The following is a 26,797-nucleotide window of genomic DNA, read 5'->3' as shown; positions in this document are numbered from 1 at the left end:
TATCAAGTGGTGAACTTTGCAGTTAAGGAAGTGGTGGAATGGCTAAGATATAATGTCATTACGACGATTGGCATAAATATCTTCTGAGACAAACAGGCAGCCATAAAATCCCTGAAGAATGTATTTTTGAACACAAAAACCGCCCTCGAATGTCACAGATCTCTCAACAAGATGGCTTAAGAGTTCAAAATTCAACTGTTCTGGGTGTCGGGCCACAGAAATATCCCTGGGCATCATAAAGCAGATGAGCTTGCGAGACTAGCAACTACCTTACACATTCCAGGGATACTGGAATCTGTGGGTATCGCCTTCCCTTGATGGCTCGGAACCCAGCACAATCAAACCGCAGCCTCCAAAAGTCTGAGGCGCTCCTAGCATCTCCCGACAAGCTGCGACCATACGTAGCCCGCAGCGAGGGCCTTCAGGGCCACCCGACTGTCCAAATAATAGTGACAGTCTAAGAGGGCCGCCGCTACTGATTCAGGATCGCAACCAAGGCTCTGAAGATCGCAAAAACGTCTGCCTGAAAAACACTGCACCCATCCAGAAGTCCATGTGACTTCATAATTCCTAGGGATTTAACCAGTAACCAGCCATACCTCGCTTGGACCCATCCCTATAGAAAAGAGGGGCCCAACAATGGCGGGACGCCCCCAGCCCAAAGCTCCTTCAACGGGAACAAAACCTTGAGGTCCCCATCGATGAAAGGAGCAACTAACGCATAGTCCGTCTCTTCGCCAATGTCACATAGTCGCCCCACGCCAGCGACCTTCCGAAGAACAAACGAGTACCCGAAATCCAAAGAGTACCATGTCCCTGACTCCCTCAGTCTGAGGGAGTAAGGTCAACGACGTGTACTTTTATGACATTCAGTGCTGCTCTCAGTGCACTCCTCCCCGCCCACGATATCGGCACCGCCACAATATCCATCATACCGCGAAAACACACCTTCTCGAGAGCCCGGTGACACACCAGGCACCCATAGGTAAGAATCTACCGAAACACAGCAGTGTAGATCCAGTGGGCAGTACTTGGCCCCCAACTCTTGCTCACCGAGCTGCGACATGAAAACGTTTCTTCTCCAGTTCAATTTCTGGTTTAGAAAAACGCCCAGGTATTTAGCCAATATTCCTCGCTGAACCCATAGCCAGTGATGCATTGATAATTTTGCCCTTGAACATAACATCAATTCTGTTCATCAGAAGAAGGGTGACTCTCTCAACCAGAGAAAGACGAATGGACTCCAAGTCCATGTTATTAAAGGCCCCTTCTACATCCAAGAAATAAATTAAAGTGAAATCCTGTCGCTAAGTTAACCTCCACGTTGTGGAGGTCATTATCACTGACCGACCCTTGGTCTAGGCATGCTGGTAGCCGCTTATAGTTGGCATAAAGCTATGCAAAACGTAAGCCTTCAAAATCCCACACAGAAGCCCATGAGATACGGCCCTGCCCCTTGTAGCATGGCATGGCGGTAAGGTTGATTTATAGAGCTCAACCGAATTAATCGCACGGACTATCCTTCCCTCCGATACCACTAGCTCAGCAACGGATAGCGCTTCAGCACTGCTTTGTATCCGAGCGATATCCGTAATGTCAAAAGCCACCGGTCCAATGGCCACATTCCAGCACCCCGGAAATTGCTATGTTGGAACCAGACTCCGTCCAAGTTCCGTTATCTCTCAAGATAACGAGGGTCTTCGTGTCTTTAGATAATACTTTCCGAAACATAGAGCACTTGTTCACCCCTCCGACCCATGAATCACAGAAGCCGACCCATGAATCCCTCTCAGCCGATGTCATCTAGGCATAGTACCGGTTCAGGGAGTCCTTGTAGAGTTCCCAATCAATAATAAGCCTAGTACAACTGGCGTTTTTCTACAGCCTGGTCGTAGTCCGTCTCAGTTTCATCAGTTCCCGACTCCAGCAAACAAATTTCGGTGACATCGGACAATAAATGCGCCTTTTATGGCCCCAAAACCTCAAATGGGGAGATCGCTCTATATGGAAGCTATATCCAAATTTGGACCGATCTGGGCTAAAGTGCAGAAAGATGTCAAGGGGCCTACCACAACTTACTGCCCGAATTTCGGTAATATCGGACAATAAGTGCGCCTTTTTTGGGCCCAAGACCTTAAATCGAGAGACCGATCTGAGCCAAATTGAAGAAGGATGTCGGCTGGCATAACACAATTGCAGAAAGATGTGGAGGGACCTAACACAACTTACTGCCCAAATTTCGGGGACATCGGACAATAAATGCGCCTTTTATGGCCCCAAAACCTTTAATCGAGAGATCGGTCAATACGGCAGCAACATCCAAATCTGGACCGATCTGGGCTATAGTGCAGAAAGATGTCAAGGGGCCTAACACAACTTACTGCCCAAATTTCGGTGATATCGGACAATAAGTCCGCCTTAATCGGCGGATCGATCTATATTAGGGCTATATCAAGATACAGTCCGATATAGCCCATCTTCGAACTTAACCTGCTTATAGTATAGGTTAGGTTGAAAAGAGGGTGCAGATATTAATCCGCCCCATGCTACTATGGACATACACCAAGTAATCGGCTTGTTGTGCGCTCTAAAAACTACAAAGTAACCTCTAAAAGAAAATTTTAAGTAAGGAATTCCGTGCTACTTAGGAAATCCTTAATTGGTTTCAATACCACTCCCCTAAGTTGGTTCATGTCTGATATTGTGTCTCCACCTAAGTACCGGTATCGACCCGAAAGGCTTCAGGTTAACCAAGTTAAATGACGGCAGTCCTCTGTCCTTCACCGAAAAATCGTCTGCCCCTTACTCCGTTATGGCCCGGCATCCAAACGTTGCGGATTTTGCCATCCTCAGAGAAGGCGTTAATCTCCTTTTTACACTGCAAGACTGTTTGTGACCTTACCGTCCTGGTTGTTATTGCCCTTATGGCAATTTGACTGTCGGTAAAGATGTTCACACTCGACGTCCTTGCGTTACCACACCACGTCACGCATTCCGTGATCGTCCGGATCTCCGCCTGCAGGACCGTATTATGGTCAGGCAGTCTAAAACAGATCTCAGTCCCTGGGTTGTCAATGTAAACCCCCAGGCCCACTCTATCCTTTAGCTTTGATCCATCCGTGTAACACGATGCTCCAGATGGCAATACTAGGGTTCCGTCAATCCAAGACTGTGCCGATGGCAGCAGTGCCTCGCACTCTACTTCAAGGTTCATCTCAGGTATCCGCTCGGAAACCTCTTCCCTTCCTTCCAGGTTTCCCATCGTTGCATCGATTATAACGCAATGATATGAGCTGCTCCCATCCTCAATCCATTCTCCCAGCCGCAGTGGCTGCCACACACTTAATCTGTATATCAATGGGTCGGATATCTAGAATAGTCTCCAGTGCCCTAGTGGGCGTGGTCCTCATCGCTCCGCCTATGCCAAGACAACATGTTATCCGAAACTGTTGTATAGTCCTTATGTTGCACCTTTTCTCCATAGCAGTCCACCAAACTACTGAGGCGTAAGTAAGAATTGATCTAATCATGCTCCTGTAGAGCCAGTGGACTATCCTAGGATTCAGGCCCCATTTCGAGCCTACGTCCCGTCTACATAGCTCCCATATAAACAGATCTTGGGTCTTGATTTCTTGAGCCTCTAGAGTGCGCAATTCTTATCCGATTGGAATGAAATTTTGCACGACGTGTTTTGTTATGACTTCCAACAACTGTGCCAAGTATGGTTCAAATCGGTGCATAACCTAATATAGCTGTCATATGAACCGATCCTGGGTCTTGACTTCTTGAGCTTCTAGAGGGCGTAATTCTTATCTGATTGGAATGAAATTTTGCTCGAAGTATTTTGTTGTGATGTCCAACAACTGTTCCAAGTATGGTTAAAATCCGTCCATAACCTGACATAGGTGCCATATAAACCGATCTTGGATCTTGACTTCTTGAGCTTCTAGAGGGAGCAATTTCTATCCGATTTGGCTGACATTTTGCACGACGTACTTTATTAAGACTTTCAACAACTGTGCCAAATAAGGTTCAAATCGGTTCATAACCTGATATAGCTGCCATATAAACCGATCAGGAATCTTGACTTCTTGCGCCCCTAGAGGTCGAAATTATTATCCGATTTGACTGAAATTTTGCTCGAAGTATTTTGTTGTGATGTCCAACAACTGTTCCAAGTATGGTTCAAATCGGTCAATAACCTGATATAGCTGCCATATAAACCGATCTTGGGTCTTGACTTCTTGAGCCTCTAGGGTGCGCAATTCTTAACCGATTGGAATGAAATTTTGCATGACGTATTTTATTAAGACTTTCAACAACTGTGCCAAATAATGTTCAAATCGGTTCATAACCTGATATAGCTGCCATATAAACCGATCTGGAATCTTGACTTCTTGGGCCTCTAGAGGTCGAAATTATTATCCGATTTGCCTGAAATTTTGTACGACGGATCCTCTCACGACCATCAACATACGTGTTTATTATGGTCTGAATCGGTCTATAGCCTGATACAGCTGCACAGCTCCCATATAAATGGATCTCTCTATTTTACTTCTTGAGCCCCCATAGGGCGCAATTCTTATTCGAATTGGCTGATATTTTACACATAATTGTGGTCCAAACCGGACTATATCTTGATATCGCTATAATAGCGGAGCAAATCTTTTCTTATATCCTTTTTTGACTAAGAAGAGATGCCGGGAAAAGATCTCGACAAATGTGATCCATGGTGGAGGGTCTATAAGATTCGGCCCGGCCGAACTTAGCACGCTTTTACTTGTTTTACCTTCAGTTGGGTTATAAATGAGTTTAAGATTGCGTGACCTGAGTCCTGGAACTTTGTTTCTAAGGAAACACAGTTCCTGAACCAGAGTCATGTCAATACCATATCTTCTCATTATTCTAAGCAGATCGAAGTTGGCAGCCTTTTAGTGATGCAGATTAATCTTCATTAGTCGTAGGCAACCTGTGTTCCTTAACTTGTTTGTCATCATTATCGTTCGGCAATTCCAACGTTACATCGTTACTTATACCACATTTGGATACTGTAGTAGCCATATTTGCCGATAACTTCTTAACTACATGATAGAGGGATTTTGAAAGTTCTGTCCGTCTGAACGTTACATGTTGTCAAATGGCAAATGTTCATTCCCGTGTATGTATTTATGTAAAATTTTGCCAAGAGGCATCATTTAAAATGTCTACGTTGTTTGATCTACTTTAATATCATAAAATACAAAGTTATCATGCTTCCTGGTTTGTTTGCCTTACTTTGTATAATTACAGTGGATATGGCTTTAGTCAACAAACATGACTTTAGCATTTGAATAAAACAAAGTTTTCTTTAAGGTCAATGGCCAAGTCATAGCAAATTACAGCCTTCAAATTTGACTAAAGAACTTTTCTACTTAGATATGTAATTATATTAAATACCAATTCTTTACTTCGAACACAACCCATAACGCCTTTTCTTTTGTAAAGCTTATAATAGGCATTAATAGGAAGAATTGAACGAAATCAAACAAATCCCATAGAAGTGTTTGGAAATATTCACATGTTAACACATTAATACCGTAAAATCATAAACACAACTCATTTAACAATATGGATGTTTTGGGGGGGAGGCGGCCCCCAAAAACTTGGTCCCATATAAGGATAACAGATTCGAATTCTACACTCAAATACCTTTTATTTAAGCCCCATATTCCCATGGTCAGTAAATAAGTCCTGTTTGGGGGGTGTTTTGGGGCTTGGGGTGAACCCCCAGACACATGGTCCCACATTTGGATATTAGATTCGTTTTCTACTCTCAAATACCTTTCATTTGAGCCCCATATTGCTATGGTCGTAAATTTGTCCCCTTTGGGGGTGTTTTCGGGGAGAGGCGGACCCCCAAACACTTGGTCCCATATTTTGATATCAGATTGGAATTCTACACTCAAATACCTTTTATTTAAGCCCCATATTCCCGTAGTCAGTAAATAAGTCCTGTTTGGGGGGTGTTTTGGTAAAGGGGTGGACCCCCAGAAACGTGGGATATCAGATTCGTATTCTACTCTCAAATACCTTTCATTTGAGTCCCATATTGCCATGGTCGGTATATATGCCCGATTTAGGGGTGTTTTGGGGGTTGGGGTGGTACCCCTAACTCTTGGTCCAAAATTGGATATCATATACGTTTTCTTATCCTAAATACCTTTCATTAGAGTCCCATATTGTCGTGATTGATCTAAATATATGTTTGGTAGATTTTAGGGTGGGCGGTCCCCCTAGGTACCCCATCCGAAATTTGGATACCAAAATTTTGTTTGTAGGTTACCATAAGAGGTCACACAAAATTTCGCACCACCCCACCTTAAATCACCCCACCCATCTCCGAGATGTGGCATTTCTGAAAATTAGGGTTAGGGGGAGAGTCCGCTCCCACTTCATATATCAAAAAATTTAGCACCCAATTTTCACCGCTGGATCATTTACACCATCACCCCACCTTAAATTGCACCACCCATCTCCGAGATCTGGCGTTTCTGAGAATTAGGGTTAGGGGGAAGGTCCGCTTCCCCTTCAGATATCAAAAAATGTAGTACCCAATTTTCACCGCGGGATCATTATACGCCATCAGTGAAAATTTTAAGAAAAACGGTTCAGCCGTTTCTGCGTCTATAAGGAACACACAAACAAACACAAATTGATTTTTATGTATAAGAGGAAGATAGCTTTTTCTTGGGTATGACGGGGGAGGGGATTTCCTTCGGACACGTCATTTTATTTGAGTACAGTATATTCTTGGTCGTCCCACATGACAGTTTGGTGTTGTCTTTATTGGGAGGAGAGGATAGGTCCTCCCGACGCTAAGACCCAAAAGACAATTTATTTGAGTCCTTTAATGTCGAGGTCTACATGTCCTGCCGAACGGTAGGACGTGACCAAGATACTTGAATCCTTTTCTCGACATAAGATTCGAACTCTACTGTCATAGATCGTTCGTTAAATTCCCCTATTATACCGATTGAAATACACATCCTATTGAAGGGTATTTAGTGGGTTGGCCGGTCCCAGACTCTGTCCCAAATGTGTATATCAGATTCGTAGTCAACTCTCAAAGACCCTTAATTTTATATCCATTTTGTGACGTTGGACATTCATGCCCGTTTTGTAGGTTTTTGGGGTTGGAGAGACCCCGAAGACCAAATTCTTATTACAGATGTCTACTCAACTACCAAACACCTTTCATTTGATACCTAAATATATTGTCCAAATCGGATAAGAATCGCGCCTTCGAAAAGCTCAAGAAGTCCGTCTGCCTGTCGAAAGCACGCTAACTTTTGAAGGAGTAAAGCTAGCCGCTTGAAATTTTTCACAAATACTTCTTATCAGCGTAGGTCGGTTGGAATTGTAAATGGGCCATATCTGATATAGCTTCCATATAAGCTGATCTTGGGTCTTGATTTCTGAAGCTTCTAGAGGGCGCAATTCTACTCCTATGTGAAACACGTGGTGTTTTGATATAACTTCCAACATCTTTGCTAAGTTTGGTCTAAATCGGTTGCTAACCTGATATAGCTGCCATATAAAACGACCTTGGGTCCAGACTTCTAGAGGGCGCAATTCTTATCCGATTTGGCTAATTTAAATGGCTGATTTTACATGAAGTGTTCTGGTATGACTCCCAACAACTTTGCCAAGTGTGGTCTAAATCAGTCCATAACCTGATGTAGCCGCCATATAAACCGATCTCCCAATTAGACTTCTTGAGCCCTCGTAAATAAATATACTTGTGGGATAAATTTAACGAAATTTCATGTTAGACCTTAAGATTCTTAGAAATAAATCACTTTAGAATTTACACTCGACTTGGTAAGCCAATGTTATTTCCTGGGTCCATGTCCAATACTTCTGAAACATATCTTTCTGATTTTATGTTTGGTGATAATTCATTTTAGTTTTCCCTTTCCACATCACTTGTACTGGTCAAGAAGACCAGTTTAATATCCTTCACATTATCAAATGACAATCATCAATTTTAAGTCAATTTTTAATATAACCACATTTAAAGTTTTCACTTAATTAAGTGACACCATTGTACATTTACTGTTATTTTTCTTCCCAAATTGCCCACTTACATATACCCATGGCTTTATTCGATTAAAGTGCAAACTAAAATTCTCCCTCTTTCTATTGTGAAAACTTTATTTTCAGCGTTCTTTTTGAGGGGGATTTGTAAAAAAAAAAAAAGATTTGCACCTTAATTATTTGCTCAAAGTTGTTTCCGGCTACAAAAAAAAAACGAAGATCTTACTTTCAGTTTCTGTGGCACGAAGGCAAACATCCGCATTATATAAAAACCATTGCATATCTTCAGGCGATGCCATATACCAATCTAAGCCCCACCAAAGTGGAAAATTATGGCTGTTAGTTAACAGCAGTGCAGGCTGTAAAGGTGGCTGTTACTCTCATTTCATCACTAGGCCAAGAGAGCGAGAGAGTCAGCGGCATTGCCAGATGCAAAAACTAACTAAGGCAAATACCTATTAGCGCTCTGACCGGTGAGTTGTTGTGTGCGGTGAATGCTTAACATTCTCTCTCTCTCTCGTTTTGTGGCTGAGGCTTTTGTTGTTATGTTTTGTGTGCAGAACAGGCAGCGCGCTGGCAGTCGTACGTTTGGTAATTCTCAAAACAAATGTCAGTTGTTTTGTAAACACCGGTCGCGTTGGTTGTTGATAACGAACGAACGTTCTTGCATTTTTGGCGTTTCGCGTTTATTTACAATTCCGTCGTCGGCGGCGGAAATCTTAAACAGTCGGTCGCAAACAAATCATACATCGTCAAGTGGTGCTTTCGTGTGTTACTGAAGTAAAGAAGAAAACAAAGCAAAAAAAAAGAAAAAACGTGCGCGCTTCAGTGGAGCAGCAACAACTAGAGTGTATTTTATTATCCAATATTACTGCCCAGTCATTAAACTGCAGCAAACGTAAAAAGTGGCTGTGCTAAAGTTTCATGATTAAATAGCCTACTGGCATTTGAGAGGAATATCAAAAAATTAAAGAAGCAAAAGAAAAAAATTACATCAATGCATGTATGAAAGTGTGTGCTTACCATTTTTTATTTGGCAAAGTGTGCTCGCAGACAAAGAATAAAGTTAAGCAAACGAAATAATCTTGAACATAACCATCGAATGCAATAAATTAAATATCAAAACAAAACGAAACGCAAGGAATATAAAGAATAAAAGAAAAAAAAATTATAACAATAAGTGCTTGGCTTCCAACCACACACGTATGTACGTACATATACACGAAAAAAAAGAAGAGAAAAGAAAAGTAGAAGCATTTGCATGCAATTCTGGCTGCGCTTACCATTAAAATATCCAATTACAGTTTCAAGTTCTCTAAAGCCAAAAAAAAAAAAAGTTGATGTATTGAAACCAGAGTGAAGCAACAAGAAGAAGAAGAATAAGAAGAAAGAAATCCAGAAGTAAAGCAATACCCTGAATCTTGACAAAAGGGTGGGGAGTTAATTAAGCGAATTTTGATTTAATTGTGCTCTAACTAAAGGTAATTGTTGCTGTGTTCTTCTCTTTCCCCTACACCTCCCTGAAATCCCTTTGCCTTACATACGCAGTTGTTTTTCATCAAAAAGTTAAAGTGCAATTTTTTTTTTGCTTCTTTGGGATTCTGTGTGTTGGTGTTGTTAGTGTTAGTGTGCTGTTGCATTCGTTTGCCTATGGCAGGCTAAGTGCAAGCGCGTGTGTGTGTGTGTGTGCGTCTGAGTGTTTTTGAGTGCATTCATTCTATTTTTGTGTGTGATCTTGAGTAACCGGTTCTTCTTCATGTGTTTGGTTGACGACCAACACTCCAATTGTCGGCGTACATAATGGCTGAGGAGTGCAGGCTGCTGCTGCTGTTGTTTGGTGTACTCCTGGACCATTTACTTTGCAGTGAGTGACTTGGCGACTGGCAGCATTTGAAATTTGTCTTTTCTTTGGATTATGCCAAAGATCACAACTTGTTTTGGATAATGTATACTGGTTATTGCTGCGTTTGCTTGCGGCAAGGAGTGAGTGATGGCGGCAAACGACCACAGCATCTCTCTGCTGGCGTACTACAACAAAAACCTGTTTGGATTTAATTGTCTGTAACTATTGTGCAATTGCAAATTTCATTACAGTGTTAAGCTACAAATGAAGCGGTTGAGCTTGCTGCTCGCTTCATTTAACCCTTTGGCGGCCGAGTATGGTTCCTGCTTTGTTTCTCGGCTATGGCCGGAGAAGTGACCTCATGCCCAGAGTAACAGCGAAATGGCTTACAATTTATGATTCATTGCCTGTGGAACTTTTGTTGTGTTTTTATTTCTTTTTTTGAGCCTGTAAAACAAAACCAGTTTCTGGACGGCTATGAATGCTGTTTTTTTTTTTGTTACGGGCAGCTTTTTCGTTTGTTTGTTAGCTAACTCCCGCGCTTAGCAGAAACTCGAACGACCAGGTTGCCAAAGTGTAATCTATTTGGCCAATCACATGATTGACTTGAGCCTATGCCAGAAAGTCATTGAAATGTAAAATTGGACTTTTTTTGACTTGGCTCTTGTGAAAATTACTTCTGCTTCCTAAGACACTGAATTATGTGGACGAGGAGTGCCCCAATTATCCATGTGAATAATTGGTGTAATTCCTAATGTCATTCTAGTAATAGACTCGTAATTTTGGTTTATTATACATAATAACAGCAAGTTTTTATTGGGTTGATGGGAAAAAGTTTTGGGTTTTTACTCCTTGGCAACGATAGATAGAATATCCAGCGAACCTGTGATTGGAAATGCTACTTTGTAATTTTTGATAAGTTTGATGACTTGTGGTTCGGCAGCATAGAGCCAAGCGAAATTAGGTTTAATCAGAGAAGGTTGTCCAGCCAACAAAGCAGCACGTGTGCTACATAATTAGAATATAAAGTGGGACAAATTCAGTGAAAGCGCTTTAGTTGAGGTTAGATAGGAGTGGCAGTCCTTTACAGACGCACTTAGACAATTTTTAAGTCCATTGTGATACCACAGCAGCGACAGATCGAGGTTTCTGGCGGGAATCGAACCCACGACCCCTGCACTGGCAATCCAAGCATGCTACCAACTCGGCTACCGGGGCCGACTGGACCAAATTCGAAAGGCTTCTGAGAAGAAGACTTGAGCAAGATAATTTCGACTGTCCAAGCATAGAAGACATTGACGAAAATGTCAACAGGATTGCGACTGCACTTGCGGGCTCCTTCGAAAATGGGTATTACATACGCCTCAAGGAATGCAATAAGATTACCAGAGCGGCAAAATGTGCCTCCGAGAAGCTTTTCTGCGACAAGGTCGATAGCGTTAATGACGCCGCCAAGATATAAAAGTTTCCCTCAAAAATCCATGTCCAAACTGAAACTTTATTAGACGATATGGGAGTGAGGTAAGGATCCGAACGAGCTATGCAGAAGGGCCGAAAGGGTCTTGCATATGGCATATGACTGGGCTAGACCCAGAGGTCTCAATGTTTACCACGAGAAGACTGAAATATGCCTGTTCACGAGGAAGACGAAGGTGGGCCAATTTAACGCACCACGTTTCCTCAACGAAACGATTTCGATATCTGACAAGGCCAATACTTAGGTGTGATAGGAAACTGAAATGGAAGTGTCACATTCAGGAGCGTACTGAGAAGGCTCACAGATGTTGGGCACTACCTAGACGGGCCGTAGGCTCGAAATGACGCCTGAATCCTAGGATAGTCCACTGGCTCCACAGGAGCGTGATTAGACCAATACTTATTTACGCCTCAGTGGCTTGGTGGACTGCTATGGAGAAAAAGTGCAACATAAGAACCATACAACAGGTTCAGAGAACATGTTGTCTTGGCATAGGCGGAGCGATGAGGACCACGCCCACTACGGTACTGGAAACTATTTTAGATATCCGACCGATTGACATACAGATTAAGTGTGAGGCAGCCACTACGGCTATGAGATTTAAGGCGATGGGTAAATGGATTGAGGATGGGAGCAGCTCATACCATCGCGGTATAATCGAGGCGACGATAGGAAACCTGGAAGGAAGTGGAGAGGTTTCCGATCGGATACCTGAGATGAACCTTGAAGACGAGTGCGAGGCACTGCTGTCATCGGCACAGTCTTGGATTGACGGAACCCTAGTATTGACATCTGGAAAATCATATTACACGGATGGATCAAAGCTAGAGGACAGAGTGGGCCTGGGGGTTTACATTAAGAACCCAGGGACTGAGATCTGTTTTAGACTGCCTGACCATAATACGGTCCTGCAGGCGAAGATTCGGACGATCGCGGAATGCGTGAAGTGGTGTGGTGGTAACCCGAGGACCTCGAGTCTGAAAATCTTTACCGACAGTAAAATTGCCATAAGGGCACTAACAAGCAGGACGGTAAGGTCACGAAGAGTCTTGCAGTGTAAGAAGGAGATTAACGCCTTATCTGAACATAGCAAAATCCTCATCGTTTGGGTGCCGGGCCATAACTGCGTCAACAAACTTGGTTCAACCGACGCAGTCCGTGTTAAGGGAGTGGACGACGAAGGCATATGCAACATTGTCAAACAGTGAAACGGTTGGTAGGACGGCGAAAATTCTATGGGGGGGTCCAGATTGTGAGAAGACGAGGCGAAGAAAGTAAGAAGGAGGTCAGTATAGCTACTGGCATCATAACAGGACTCATAGCACTACGAGCTCACTTATGTAAAATCGGTGCGGCAAGTGATAGCATGTGTAGGGCATGCGAGGAAAATAATGGGACGTTAGAGCATTTCCTTTGTCATTGCCCGGCTTTCTCGCGTCTAACAGATACCGGCACTTAGATGGGGATACTATACCAGACATGAATCAACTTAGTGGAGTAGCATGGAATACAATTAAGGATTTTGTAAGTAGCACGGAATTCCTAACTTAGATTTTCTTTTTCGAGAATACTTGTTTTTGGGCGCACAACAAGCCGGTTACTGACTTAGGTGGCTTGGAGCGGACTTATATATGCACCCTGTTTTCAAACTAACCCAACCCTACATATTAGCTATATAAGATTATCAACTGGACCATGGACAAAAAATAGTGTCTCTTGAAGTTCTGAAAACGGTTTATTTATTATTAATATATCCGATTTCGATGAAATTTGGCACAGTGAGATCTAATAGAACCCTTCTCATTTCCGTGAAGTGCTGTTCAGATCGGACTCTATTTGGATATAGCTGCCCTATAGAGCTACCGCCCAATCTCCCGAAATAGGGTATTGAGGCTATAAAAGATCCATTTATTACCCGAATTTGATGAAATTTGGCACAGTGTGTTCTGGTAGACCCCTACCCATTCCTGTTATGACTTCCAAAAACTGTGCCAAGTAAGGTCCAAATCGGCAAAGAACATGGCATAGCTCCCATATAAACTAATCTCCCGATTAGACTTCTTGAGCCCCTGAAAGTTGCAATTTTCAGCCGATTTGGCTGAAATTTTGAACATTGTGTTCTATTATGACTTCCAACAACTGTGTCAAGTACCGTCCAAATCGGTCTATAATCTCATATAGCTCCCATATAAACCGATCTCCCGATTTGATGTCTTGAGCCCCTGGAAGTCGTAATTTTTGTCCGATTTGGCTGAAATTATGCACATAGTGTTCCGTTATGATCTTCAACAACTATGCTAAGTACTGCTTAAATCGGTCAAGGACCTGATATAGCTCCCATATAAACCGATCTCCCGAATTGACTTCTTGGGTCCCTGGAAGTCGTAATTTTCCTCAGATTTGGCTACAATTTTTCACGTAGTGTTGTGTTATGACTTGCAATAACTGTGCCAAGTACTGTTCAGATCGGCCTATAACCTGATATAACTCCCATATAAACCGATCTCCCGATTCGAGATCTTAACCCCCTGGAAGTCGCAATTGTTATCTGATTTGTCTGAAATTTTGCACAAAGTCTTCCGCTGTGACTTCCAACAACTGTTTTAACTAACGTCCAAATCGGTCCATAACCTGATATAGCCCCCATATAAACCGATCTCCCGATTTGAATTCTTGAGCCACTGGAAGCCGTAATTTTTGTCCGATTTGGCTGAAATTTCGCACATTGTGTGTTGTTATGATCTCCAACAACTATGCTAAGTACCGCTTAAATAGGTTAAGAACCTGATATAGCTTCCTTACAAACCGATTTCCCGATTTGAGTTCTTGAGCCCCTGGATGCCTCAATTTTTATCGGATTTGGCTGATATTTTTAACATTGTGTTCTATTATGACTTCCAACAACCTTGTCAAGGGTCGTCCAAATCAGTCTATAATCTGATTTAGCTCCCATATGAACCGATCTCCCGATTTGACTTCTTGAGCCTCTAAAAGCCGCAATTTTTATCCGATTTGGCTGAAATTTTGCACATAGTGTTCCGTTATGATATCCAATAACTGTGTTAAATACCGCAAAAATCGATCAAGAACCTGATATAGCTTCCATACAAACCGATTTCCCGATTTGACTTCTTGAGCCCTTACAAGCCGTAATTTTTGTCCGATTTGACTGAAATTTTGCACATAGTGTTCTGTAACGACTCTCAACAACTGCGCCAAACGGTCCAAACGGTCCAAATTGGTTGATAACCAGATATAGCTCCCATATTATAGCAGAATCCATGGTGGTGAGTTGCCACGATTTAGCCCGGCGGAACTTTGCAAGTTTTTACTTGTTTAATAGTTACGAGTATCTACATGCTTAATAATCTACAATTTGTCCTATATAAATTATAGATTGTTGCCGTATTGATAGCCCTTAATATTAATAACCTGTAATTTTCTGTAACAGTGTAACATGCTCTTACCAAATTTAGTTCACAACTGAAATTTTTTATTGATTCAGGCGTTCCACAATAAGGTAAATACATGATTGAAAGGAACGACTAAGTTTAATGAATAATATGTATTAATTTTCTAAAAAAAAAATTAACTTTCTTATAAACTTTTTCTATATTCGAAAAGTAATTTGCCTTTCTTCATAATCAGCAGATAACAGGGTGACTTAACATTTCTCATCCCTTCCCATTGAAGGGGGGTTGTAAATTAACCAACTATTTTGTAAAGATTGATTCGATTTACTGAAACAAGTGTACAAATTCTCACCCTTACAAATGTTCTGTACTGAAAAACAAAATCACCCTCAACTTGCAGAAGAAAATCTGTGCAATTCACATCTTAATGAGTTCTCAGGCAGACAAGGTCTTAAAATTACAACTGTTGCAGTTTCTAATCCATGTAATGAATCCATACATAACAAAAAGATTTTCTATATTATATAAACATTAAAGGCTCTATGAAAATGGGGTGTTTAAAACACCCCTAAGACCAGATTATGAAATAAAATAATACCCGGTTCAATTCTTAACAGTTGTTGGTATAGCATATAGCATGCATTGTCAGAAGTGCATAGAGCCACAGGCTATATTGTGCTTATAGCCACAAGGCGTAAATTAGTTGTGGAAACTTTGGCTGCACGGTTTTACAACTGTATACAAACTTCCCCAGATCAATAGCAAAGTGTAACTAAACTGTTCGTTTTGTGGAAATAACTCTAGCTGAACAGGGCCCGCTCCGCTGCTCCTTCTTTCACTCTCTTATTTTATCTTAGTCCTATACTGACACAGAAATAATTCCTGTTTTGGGTTGCTGGTACGGCCTTTCAGATATTTCGCCTCAGTGTGGATATCATTTTCGTTCTCTACTCCCAAATACCTTTCATTTGAGCCTTTTATTGCTGTGGTCGGTAGATATATCCGGTGTGGGGGTATTTTTGAGGGGGTGAAGTGGTCGCCCATATATCAGATTTGGCATCTAGTCTCAAATACCTTTAATTTGAGCCTCATATTATCATTATTGGTTTATATTTGCATTTGGCGGGTTGTGGAGATGGCGATACCCATATGGCATTTGATACCCATATGGCCCAAAGCGGTGAAAAAGTCCTGTTGGGGGATTTATTGGGGTAGGAAACCCCCCACGAACACTTCAGGCGAAATTTCTATATCAAGTTCGTACTCTACTCTTATATACCTCTCGTTTGTTACCCATATTGTCCCAATTGGTAAACATGTCTTCCCGGGTGGATTTTGGGGGGTGGGGAGGTCCCCCTGACACCAAGAGATACATTTTTAAGTCAGATTTGTACTCTACTTTTAAATACCTTTCATTTGATACCCATTTTTCCTAAGCGATGAAAGAGTCCTGTTGGGGGGTTTTTTGGGGTAGGGGACCCCCCGAACCCTTGGGCGAAATTTGTGTATCAAGTTCGTACTCCACTCTTAAATACCTTTCGTTTGATACCTACAATATATTGTCCCAATTGGTAAACAAGTCCGTGCGGGGGGGGTTTTGGGGGGTGGGGAGGCCCCTCAGACATCAAGGGATACATTTTTATGTCAGATTTGTACTCCACTTTTAAATACCTTTCATTTGATACCCATATTGCCCAAAGCGATGAAAGAGTCCTGTTGGGGGGTTTTTTGGGGTAAGGGACCCCCCGAACAATTCGGTGGGTAGGCCCCTCAGACAACAAGGAATACATTTGTATGTTAGATTTGTATTCTGCTTTTAAATACCTTTAATTTGATACCCATATAGCCCAAAGCGATGAAAGAGTCCTGTTGGGGGGTTTTTTGGGGTAGGGGACCCCCGAAAACTTTGGGCGAAATTTGTGTAGCAAGTTCGTACTCCACTCTTAAATACCTTTCATTTGTTACCCATATTGTCCCAATTGGTAAAAATGTCCGTGCGAGGGGGGTTTTGGGGGGTGGGGAGGCCCCTCAGACATTAAGGGATACATTTTTACGTCAGATTTTTACTCTACTTTTAAATACCTTTCATTTGATACCCATATTTCCCAAAGTGGTGAAAGAGTCCAGTAGGGGGGTTTTTTGGGGTAGGGGACCCCCTCGAACACTTTGGGCGAAATTTGTTTATCAAGTTCGTACTCTACTCTTAAATACCTTTCGTTTGATACCCATATTGTCCCAATTGGTCAACATGTAATTCCGGTTGGGTTTTGGGATGGGGAGTCTCCCCCGGTTATTAGACCCACAAATTTTATACTAATTTGGTGATTTTTGGGGTGCCATAAGGTGGCATACAAAATTTCGCTCAAATCGGTGCACTTATCTGCGAGATCGGGCGTTTTTGAAAATTGGGGTATACGGATAATAAAAAATATTGGACCCTATTTTCACCAAATAGGGTCCCTAACAATACCATCTGTGAAAATTTCATAAAAATCGGTTCAGCCATATTTACATCTATACGAAACAGACAAACAAAGCGCAACAATTTCATTATACCCACCACCGAAGGATGGGGGTATATTCATTTTGTCATTCTGTTTGCAACACATCGAAATATCCATTTCCGACTCTATAAAGTATATCTATTCTTGATCAGCGTAAAAATCTAAGACGATCTAAATATGTCCGTCTGTCTGTCTGTTGAAATCACGCTACAGTCTTTAAAAATCTAGATATTAAGCTGAAACTTTGCACAGATTCTTGTTTTTTGTCCATAAGCAGGTTAAGTTAGAATATGGGCTATTTCGGACTATATCTTGATATAGCCCTCATATAGACCGATCCTCCGATTTAGGGTCTTAGGCCCATAAAAGCCACATTTATTAATCGATTTTGCTGAAATTTGGGACAGTGAGTTGTGTTGGGCCCTTTGACATCCTTCATCAATTTGGCCCAGATCGGTCCAGATTTGGATATAGCTGCCATATAGACCGATCCTCCGATTTAGGGTCTTAGGCCCATAAAAGCCACATTTATTATCCGATTTTGCTGATATTTGGAACAGTGAGTTCTATTATGCCCTTTGACATCTTTCACCAAACTGGGAGAGATCAGTTCAGATTTGGATTTAGCTGCCATATAGACCGACCCTCCGATTTAAGGTTTTAGGCCCTTAAAAGCCACATTTATTATCCGATTTTGCTGAAATTTGGGACAGTTAGTTGTCATATGCAAAGCGAAATTAACGGAAAATTTTGGGAATTTCTTGCGAGTATACGATACCTGGCGTTTGCAGTCTCAGGCGGACATATTAGCCTCTCCGCCACAATGACATTCAAAACAGTACAAAATCTTGTTAAAAACCCATTAATGTTTTGAGATCACGATAAGCCCAACTGCAAATTTAAAAATTCATTCAAAAAGCCAAATATCATTGCTCGTGGCTTCTATTTACACATATTATATTTGTATAACATTTGCTGGAATACGTTGTAATTTGATAATCTTATATGCATATCTGGACTGCTTTTTTTTTGGTTTGCCCTTCACACATTGCTTCTACTTACATTCATGTGGGAAAACACTCTCGTTTCTTCTTTTCTTTATTGAACCGTACGTGATTTGGAAAAAGTATTTTCTCATTAAAACATTTCGCTTAAAAATTCATAAAGTATGACAATATGTGTGTGGTCCAATTAAATTTAGCGGTTTGTTGGGTTATATCATTGAATATTGCTTGCACTTTATGTTTGTGGTAGCGAAAAGTAGCACAAAGTTGTTTTAATCCAATAAAAGAATTTTGAGCTTAAACAGCTTTACCTGCGAATTGATGTTTAAGTAGATTTTTGACACCTGTTTATTAAATATTTATATGACATTTTAAACTTCGAAGAAAATAACAACAACTGTTAGTCATTAAAATTTAAAACATATGCATGCATATTAAGAAAACTCTATTGACTTGTAGGTTAAATCAATGAAATCTTGGGGAAATAGGCTTCAACTTAAATATATGAAATGAAAAACAATAAAAGTTACATGAAAACCTAGTACAAGCATTCAAAATTCAAAACTTTTAAGCATATCTGTTTAAACTTATGTATCCATAAATTTGATTTTAATCATTCGCAAAAGGTTATGATGCATAATTAAATAAACAAGTGTGAAAAACTTCACCAGGACACTTAGAAATATTCACCTTTCCTCAATGCGCTGAGCATATTTTTATACCTACCACCATAGAATGGGGGTATACTAATCTAGTCATTCCATTTGTAACACCTCGAAATATTCGTCTAAGACCCCATAAACTACATATATTCTTGATCGTCTCAACGTTCTGAATCGATCTAGCCGTGTCCGTCCGTCTCTCTGTCGAAATCACGATAGCGGTCGAACACGTAAAGCTAGCCGCTTGAAATTTTGCACAGATACTTAACATCGATGTAGGTTAGGGGGGATTGAAAATAGGCCATGTTGGTTCAGATTTAGATATAGCTCACATGTAAACTGATGCATGTAGTGTTCTGCTGTGACTTCCAACAACTGTGCCAAGTACGGTTCAAATCGGCCTATAACCTGATATAGCTCCCACATAAACCGATCTCCCAATTTGACTTTTTGATTTGGATAAAATTTTACACGTCGTGTTTTGTAAAAACTTCCAACAACTGTGCCAAGTACGGTTCAAATGGATCAAGAACCTGATATAGCCCCATATTAACCGATCTCCCGATTTGACTCCCTGAGCCCCTGGATGCCACAATTTTTGTCCGATTTAGCTAAAATTTTACACGCAGTGTTTTGTGAAAACTTCCAACAACTGTGCCAAGTACGGTTCAAATTGGTCAAGAACCTGATATGGCCCCCATTTAAACGGATCTCGCGATTTGACTTCTAGAGCCATGTAACTATGGACATACACCTAAGCCAGTAATCGGCTTGTTGTGCGCTCTAAAAACTAAAAAGTAACCTCTAAGAAGAAATTTTAAGTTCGAAATTCCGTGCTACTTACAAAACCCTAAATTGTTTTCAATATCACTTCCCTAAGTTGGTTCATGTCTGGTATTGTGTGTCCACCTAAGTGCCAGTATCTGTTAGACGCGAAATGCCGCACCGATTTTATATAAGTGAGCTCGTAGTCCTATGTGTCCCGTTATAATACCAATAGCTATACTGATCTCCTTCTTACTACCATTCAGTAATGGCCTCGTCTTCTCACGATCTGGATCCCCCCATAGGATTTTCGCCGTCCTACCGACCGTTTAGCTGTTCCACAATGTTGCATGCGGATTCGTCGCCCATTCCCTTAACTCGGACTGCGTCGACCCTAAAGGCTGTGGGTTAACCAAGTTTATTGGCGGCAGTCCTTTGGCATTCACCGCCAAATCGTCTGCCCTTTCATTTCCCCTTACTCCGTTATGGCCTGGCACCCAAACGATGCGGATTTTCTCATCCTCAGAGAAGACGTTAATCTCCTTCTTACACTGCAAGACAGTGCGTGACCTTACCGTCCCGGTTGTTATTGCCCTTATGGCAATTTTACTGTCGGTAAAGATGTTCACACTCGACGTCCTCGCGTTGGCACCACACCACTTCACGCATTCCGAGATTGCCCGAATCTCCGCCTGCAGCACCGTATTATGGTCAGGCAGTCTAAAACAGTTCTCAGTTCCTGGGTTTTCAATGTAAACCCCCAGGCCCACTCTGTCCTCTAGCTTTGATGCATTCATGTAACATGATCTTCCAGATGGCAATACTAGGGTTCCGTCAATCTAAGACTGTGTCAATGGCAGCAGTGCGTCGCACTCAACTTCAAAGTTCATCTCAGGTATCCGATCGGAAACCTCTCCACTACCTTCCAGGTTTCCTATCGTCGCCTCGATTATACCGCGATGGTATGAGCTGCTCCCATCCTCAATCCATTTACCCATCGCATTAAGTCTCATAACCGCAGTGGCTGCCTCACACTTAATCTGTATGTCCATGGGTCGGATATTTAGAATAGCCTCCAGTGCCCTAGTGGGTGTGGTCCTCATCGCTCCGTCTATGCCAAGACAAAATGTTCTCTGAACCTGTTGTATGATCCATATGTTGCACTTTTTCTCCATAGCAGTCCACCAAACTACTGAGGCCAAGATCACACCTAAGTATTTGACCTTGTCAGATATCGAAATCGTCCTATTGAGGAAACGCAGTGCGTTAAATTGGCCCACCTTCGTCTTCGTCGTAAACAGGCATATTTCAGTCTTCTCTGGGTTAACATTGAGACCTCTGGGTCTAACCCAGCCATATGCCATATGCAGGACCCTTTCGGCCCTTCTTCATAGCTCGTTTGGATCTATACCCCTTAGAAGTATTATAACATCGTCTGCGTAGCAGACGGGTTCAAATCCCTCCTCAGTCAGCATCCGTAATAGGTCATTTATGGTGGTCACCCATAGGAGTGGCGAAAAATGCCCCCCTGTCCTGTGCCACTTTCTCCCTTATATTTACGCCATGGGACACGCAATTTGTCCACCTGTTCCTTAGCATATGGTTTATCCAGTCTCTAAGGACCGGGTCCACCCAAGGTATCGAAGGATTCTTCTACACACAATTTATCCACCAGTTCCTTACCATATGGCTTATCCAGTTTCTAAGGACCGGGTCCACCCAGTACTGGTCTAAGGATTGGATCAGTGTATCGGTCCGCACATTGTTAAAAGCCCCCTCGATGTCAATGCATTACCGCAAGGGTGTACGTTTAGGTATCGAAGGATTCTTCTCTTTTATACACAACCTCGTGCAGGGCAGTCTCCACCGACCTTCCCTTGACATAGGCATGCTGTTTGTATTTGAGCAGTTCGCTGGATGTCATACTCTTTATCATGGTGTCCTCAAGGATTCCTTCACCATAAATTCCATTATTATAAACCTTCGATCAAGGTCATTATTCCAAGATTACGGTGTCTCCGTGAGTCCCTTCGTATCCTGTGGAAAATGGGTTTTCTTCAAATGCCTCAACATGTCTTCCGTTGGCTTTGCTTTTACTCCGATGTCGTCTACTAAAGTTACAGTTTGGACATGGGTTTTTGAGAGAAACGTTTGTTTTTAGCTTGGCGGCGTCATTAACGCTATCGACTTGTTCGCAGAAAAGCTTCCAGGAGGCACGTTTTGCTGCTCTGGTAATCTGGTAATGTATTCCTTGAGCCGTGTGTAATACACATCCCAATAAAATTCCGCTTTTTTACGCCGTGCTCTGTTAAAAAGTCTGCGGATCTTTTTTCCAATCCAGGGTTTTTCTTGGGCCCTGGATAGATCTTGAGCCCAAGCCGCAATTTTTGTCCGATTTGGCTGAAATTTTGCATGTTCTGTTATGACTTTCAACAACTGTGCCAAATACGGTCCAAAACAGTCGATTACCTTGTATAGCTCCCTTATAAACCGGTCTCTCGATCATCATCTTGAGTCTTGACTTCTTGAGCCTCTAGAGGGCGCAAATTTTATCCGATTTGACTGAAATTTTGCAAGTGGTGTTTTGGTATCACTTCCAATAACTGCACTAAGTATGGTTTAAATCGGTCCATGTTTTGATATAGCTGACATATAAACCGATCTTGGGTCTTGACTTCTTGAGCCTCTAGAGGGCGCATTTCTCATCGGATTTGTCTGAAAATTTGCACCTAGTGTTTTGGTATCACTTTCAACAACTGCGTTAAGTATGATTCAAATCGGTTCACAATCTGGTATAGCTGCCATATAAACCGATCTTGGGTCTTGACTTCTTGAGCCTCTAAAGGGCGCAGTTCTCATCCGATTTGTCTGAAATTTTGCACCTAGTGTTTTGGTATCACATTCAACAACTGCGCTAAGTATGATTCAAATCAATTCATAATATGATATAGCTGTCATGTAAACCGATCTGAGATCTTGACTTCTTGAGCCAATGGAGCGCGCAATTCTCATCCGATTTGGCTGAAATTTTGCATGAGGTGTTTTGTTATGTCTTCCAATACCCTCGCTAAGTATGGCGCAAATCGAAATATAACCTGATATAGCTGCCACTTAAACCGATCTTGGGTCTTGACTTCTTGAGCCTCTAGAGGGCGCAATTCTCATCCGATTTGGCAGAAATTTTGTACAATGGCTTCTCTTATGACCTTCAACATACGTGTTTAATATGGTCTGAATCGATCAATAGCTTGATGCAGCTCCCATATAAACTTATCTCCCGATTTTGCTTCTTGAGCCCCTACAAGGCGCAATTCTTATCCGAATGAACTGAAATATTGCACAATGACTTCTACAATGTTCAGCATTCATTTAGCGTCCGAATTGAACTATAACTTGATATTGCTCCAGTAGCATAACAGTTCTTATTCAATATTCTCTGTTTGCCTAAAAAGAGATACCGCGCATGGAACTCGACAAATGCGATCCATTGTGGAGGGATATAAGATTCGGCCGGGCCGAACTTAGCACGCTCTTACTTGTTATACCCCACACCATAAGATGGGGGGTATACTAATTTCGTCATTCTGTTTGTAACTACTCGAAATATTCGTCTGAGACCCCATAAAGTATATATAAAGTATATCGTCATGACATTTTATGTCGATCTAGCCATGTCTGTCCGTCCGTCCGTCTGTCTGTCGAAAGCACGCTAACTTCCGAAGGAGTAAAGCTAGCCGCTTGAAATTTTGCACAAATACTTCTTATTAGTGTAGGTCGGTTGGTATTGTAAATGGGCCATATCGGTCCATGTTTTGATATAGCTGCCATATAAACCGATCTTGGGTCTTGACTTCTTTAGCCTCTAGCGTGCGCAATTCTTATCCGATCAGAATGAAATTTTGCACGGCGTGTTTTGTTATTATATCCAACAACTGTGCCAAGTATGGTTCAAATCGGTTCATAACCTGATATAGCTGCCATATAAACCGATCTTGGGTCTTGACTTCTTGAGCCTCTAGAGGGCGGAATTCTTGTCCGATCAGAATGAAATTTTGCACGACGTGTTTTGTTATGATACCCAACAACTATGCCAAGTATGGTTTAAATCGGTCCATAACCTGATATAGCTGCCATATAAACCGATCTGGGGTCTTGACTTCTTGAGCCTCTAGAGGGCACAATTCTTATCCGATTTGAGTGAATTTTTGCACGAAGTATTTCGTTATGATATCCAACAACTGTGCCAAGTATGGTTGAAATCGGTTCATAACCTGATATAGCTGTCATATAAACAGATCTGGGGATTTGACTTCTTGAGCTTCTAGAGGACGCATTTCCTATCCGATTTGGCTGAAATTTTGCATGACGTATTTTATTTTTTCATTCAACAAATGTGTCAAATAAGGTTCAAATCGGTGCATAACCTGATATAGTTGCCATATAAACCGATCTGGGATCTTGACTTCTTGACCCCTAGAGGTCGCAATTATTATCCGATATGCCTGAAATTTTGTACGATGAATCCTCTCGTGACCATCAACAAACGTGTTTATTATGGTCTGAATCGGTCTATAGCCCGATACAGATCCCATATAAATCGTTCTCTCTATTTTACTTCGTGAGCCCCAATAGGCGCAATTCTTATTCGAATTGGCTGAAATTTTACACAGGTCTCCAACATATAATTTAATTGTGGTCCGAACCGGACCATATCTTGATATCGTTTTACTATCAGAGTAACTCTTTTCTTATATCCTTTTTTGCCTAAAAAGAGATGCCGGGAAAAGAACTCGACAAATGCGATCCATGGTGGAGGGTATATAAGATTCGGCCCGGCCGAACTTAGCACGCTCTTACTTGTTCTTTATATATCCGTTATATACTGTATACGAAAGCGTTATCCATCGCATATGTGCTAATTTGCAACTTGTCAAATTCGAAATTCCTTTAAAGAATTAAATTTAACTCCTTGAAACTTCGAGTATCCATCAAACCATAGTTAACAACGCCGAAAATAATGTTTCTTCCCGTCTAAACCTAGCATTTTAGCAAATAAAAACTAATCGCAATCAATGATAGACATAACTGTTAGTTATATGAAAATAAAATATATAAAATTCTTTCAAATTCAATTCCATTTGCATTATAAACATAAATGTTATATACAAATTCAAATAATTAAATAAATTGTTATACACATGGACATCAATCTCAAACTTGCCCAAAATATGTTACGAAAACTCCCAACTTGATTTTACTCCAACAATTTCATTTAACATTTTCATCGTCAATCAAATTGTTATTATTCCAATTTGATCGATTGAATGAACTGAACTGCTGTTGATTTTCCAAAAAATTTTTCTATTTAATAACAATCACAACTAAACACAACCAAATCGTATTGTCAATGTATAATCAAAATACATATGCATTAACTAATTCATGATTATTTGCTTTTGTATTGAGGGCAGGCAGCACATGTTGTACTACAGGTACGAGGAGTAGGTTCTACTCAACGACTGTGTAATTATAAAACCCCCAAAATATGTCATCATGCAAATGACATAGACAAATACTATTACACAAACCCAATCAGGGCAGAGAAAAGGACGAAGGGCTGGAAGAGAAGGAAGGGGCAGAGGAACAACCATTCCGTAGAATATGGATTATATTGAAGTGTTGCTACATTCTGTGTGTAATTGAATACTTCAATTGAAGAACGAACTAGTCTTGCGGTGGAAATGGCTTCAGAATAACTCAAATGAAATTTGATATTTTCGAGGTTTTAACTTCAATAAAATTGGTTGAGGTCTCTTTTGCTGCTGCAGGTAATGTGATCGATGCCACCAAGTGCTATGCTCTAGCATGGTGCAGTTTAAATGTCTTTCCACTTCAAAGAGCAATAAAATATCTGAGCTTATAGTTTTTTTCTGGGTTTCTTTGGATTTTGGATTTTTTTCTTCAAATGAAAACCAGGCGTTTGGAAACCGCATCTGATTTATGGTGATTAAATTCGACACTTTGAGTGCTCTTTATAAATCCATTGTGCCGAAAACCATTATAAAGATTTGAATGGGTAAAACATAATATCTATTTCTTTTAAATGGAATCAATTGACTTCAATTCGAATTGGATAGTGTATTAACTTTTATGTTTATAGAGTTGAATGTTATATGGTTACTTTGAGGAAGAAACAAGAATATATGTCTAGTCCAATATAGAAATACCAATAACAAAGCCATTTGAGAGTTTAGGAAGCTCAGTTGAGAAATCTATATGGCACATTGATACGATGTTGACGTTGTGTTCTGCAGAACTTCACAATCCACCTACAGTTATGTACACTGTAGAATAATCATTAATTAATGTATTACAGCCACATTATACAATGTCTGATGTACCAGGTATTAAGGATAGCACGTTGCCCAAGCAGCAACTCCACTACAAATAGCTTTAGATGGGATTGAAACTTCAATAATCTTCTTCCGATCTCCTGATTTGATTTCTTGAGCTTTTAGAAGGTGTAATTCTTATTCTATTTAGCTGAAACTTTGCTTGGGGTGCTTTATTTTAACTTCCAACAGCTGTGCCAAGTATGCTCCAAATCGGTTCATAACATGATATAGCTGCCATATAAACCCATCTTCACATTTGATTTCCTGAGCTTTAGATGGGATTGAAATCTTCTTCCGATCTTCTGATTTGACTCCTTTAGCCTCTAGGAGGTGTAATTCTTATCCTATTTAGCTGAAACATTACATGGGGTGTTTTATTACGACTTCCAACAGCTGTGCCAAGTATGCTCCAAATCGGTTCATAACATGAACCATCATCGAACTTAACCTGCTTATGGAGAAAAAAAATGTGAAAAGTTTCAGCTCGATATCTCTATTTTTAAAGACTGTAGCGTGATTTCAACAGACAGACGGATGGACAGGGCAAGAGCGTCTTAGATTTTTAGGCTGATCAAAAATATATATACTATATAGGGTCGGAAATGGATACTTAGGTGTGTTGCAAACAGAATAACAACATGAATATACCCACATCCTT

General features: G+C 41.1%; 1 long non-coding RNA gene across 1 annotated transcript in view; it reads left to right on the top strand.

Moving 5' to 3' along the window:
• The first annotated feature begins 8,694 nt into the window (after positions 1–8,694).
• Positions 8,695–26,797, top strand: part of LOC106080774 (uncharacterized) — a 70,978-nt gene continuing 52,875 nt past the window's right edge. The window contains exon 1 of the long non-coding RNA XR_001220265.2: positions 8,695–9,557. This is a non-coding gene — a long non-coding RNA (uncharacterized LOC106080774). The remainder of the gene's footprint in view (positions 9,558–26,797) is intronic.

The sequence above is a fragment of the Stomoxys calcitrans genome, chromosome 4 (assembly GCF_963082655.1).
Source record: "Stomoxys calcitrans chromosome 4, idStoCalc2.1, whole genome shotgun sequence".
NCBI classification, from domain to species: Eukaryota; Metazoa; Arthropoda; class Insecta; order Diptera; family Muscidae; genus Stomoxys; species Stomoxys calcitrans.
This window is presented reverse-complemented; position numbering and strand designations above follow the sequence as displayed.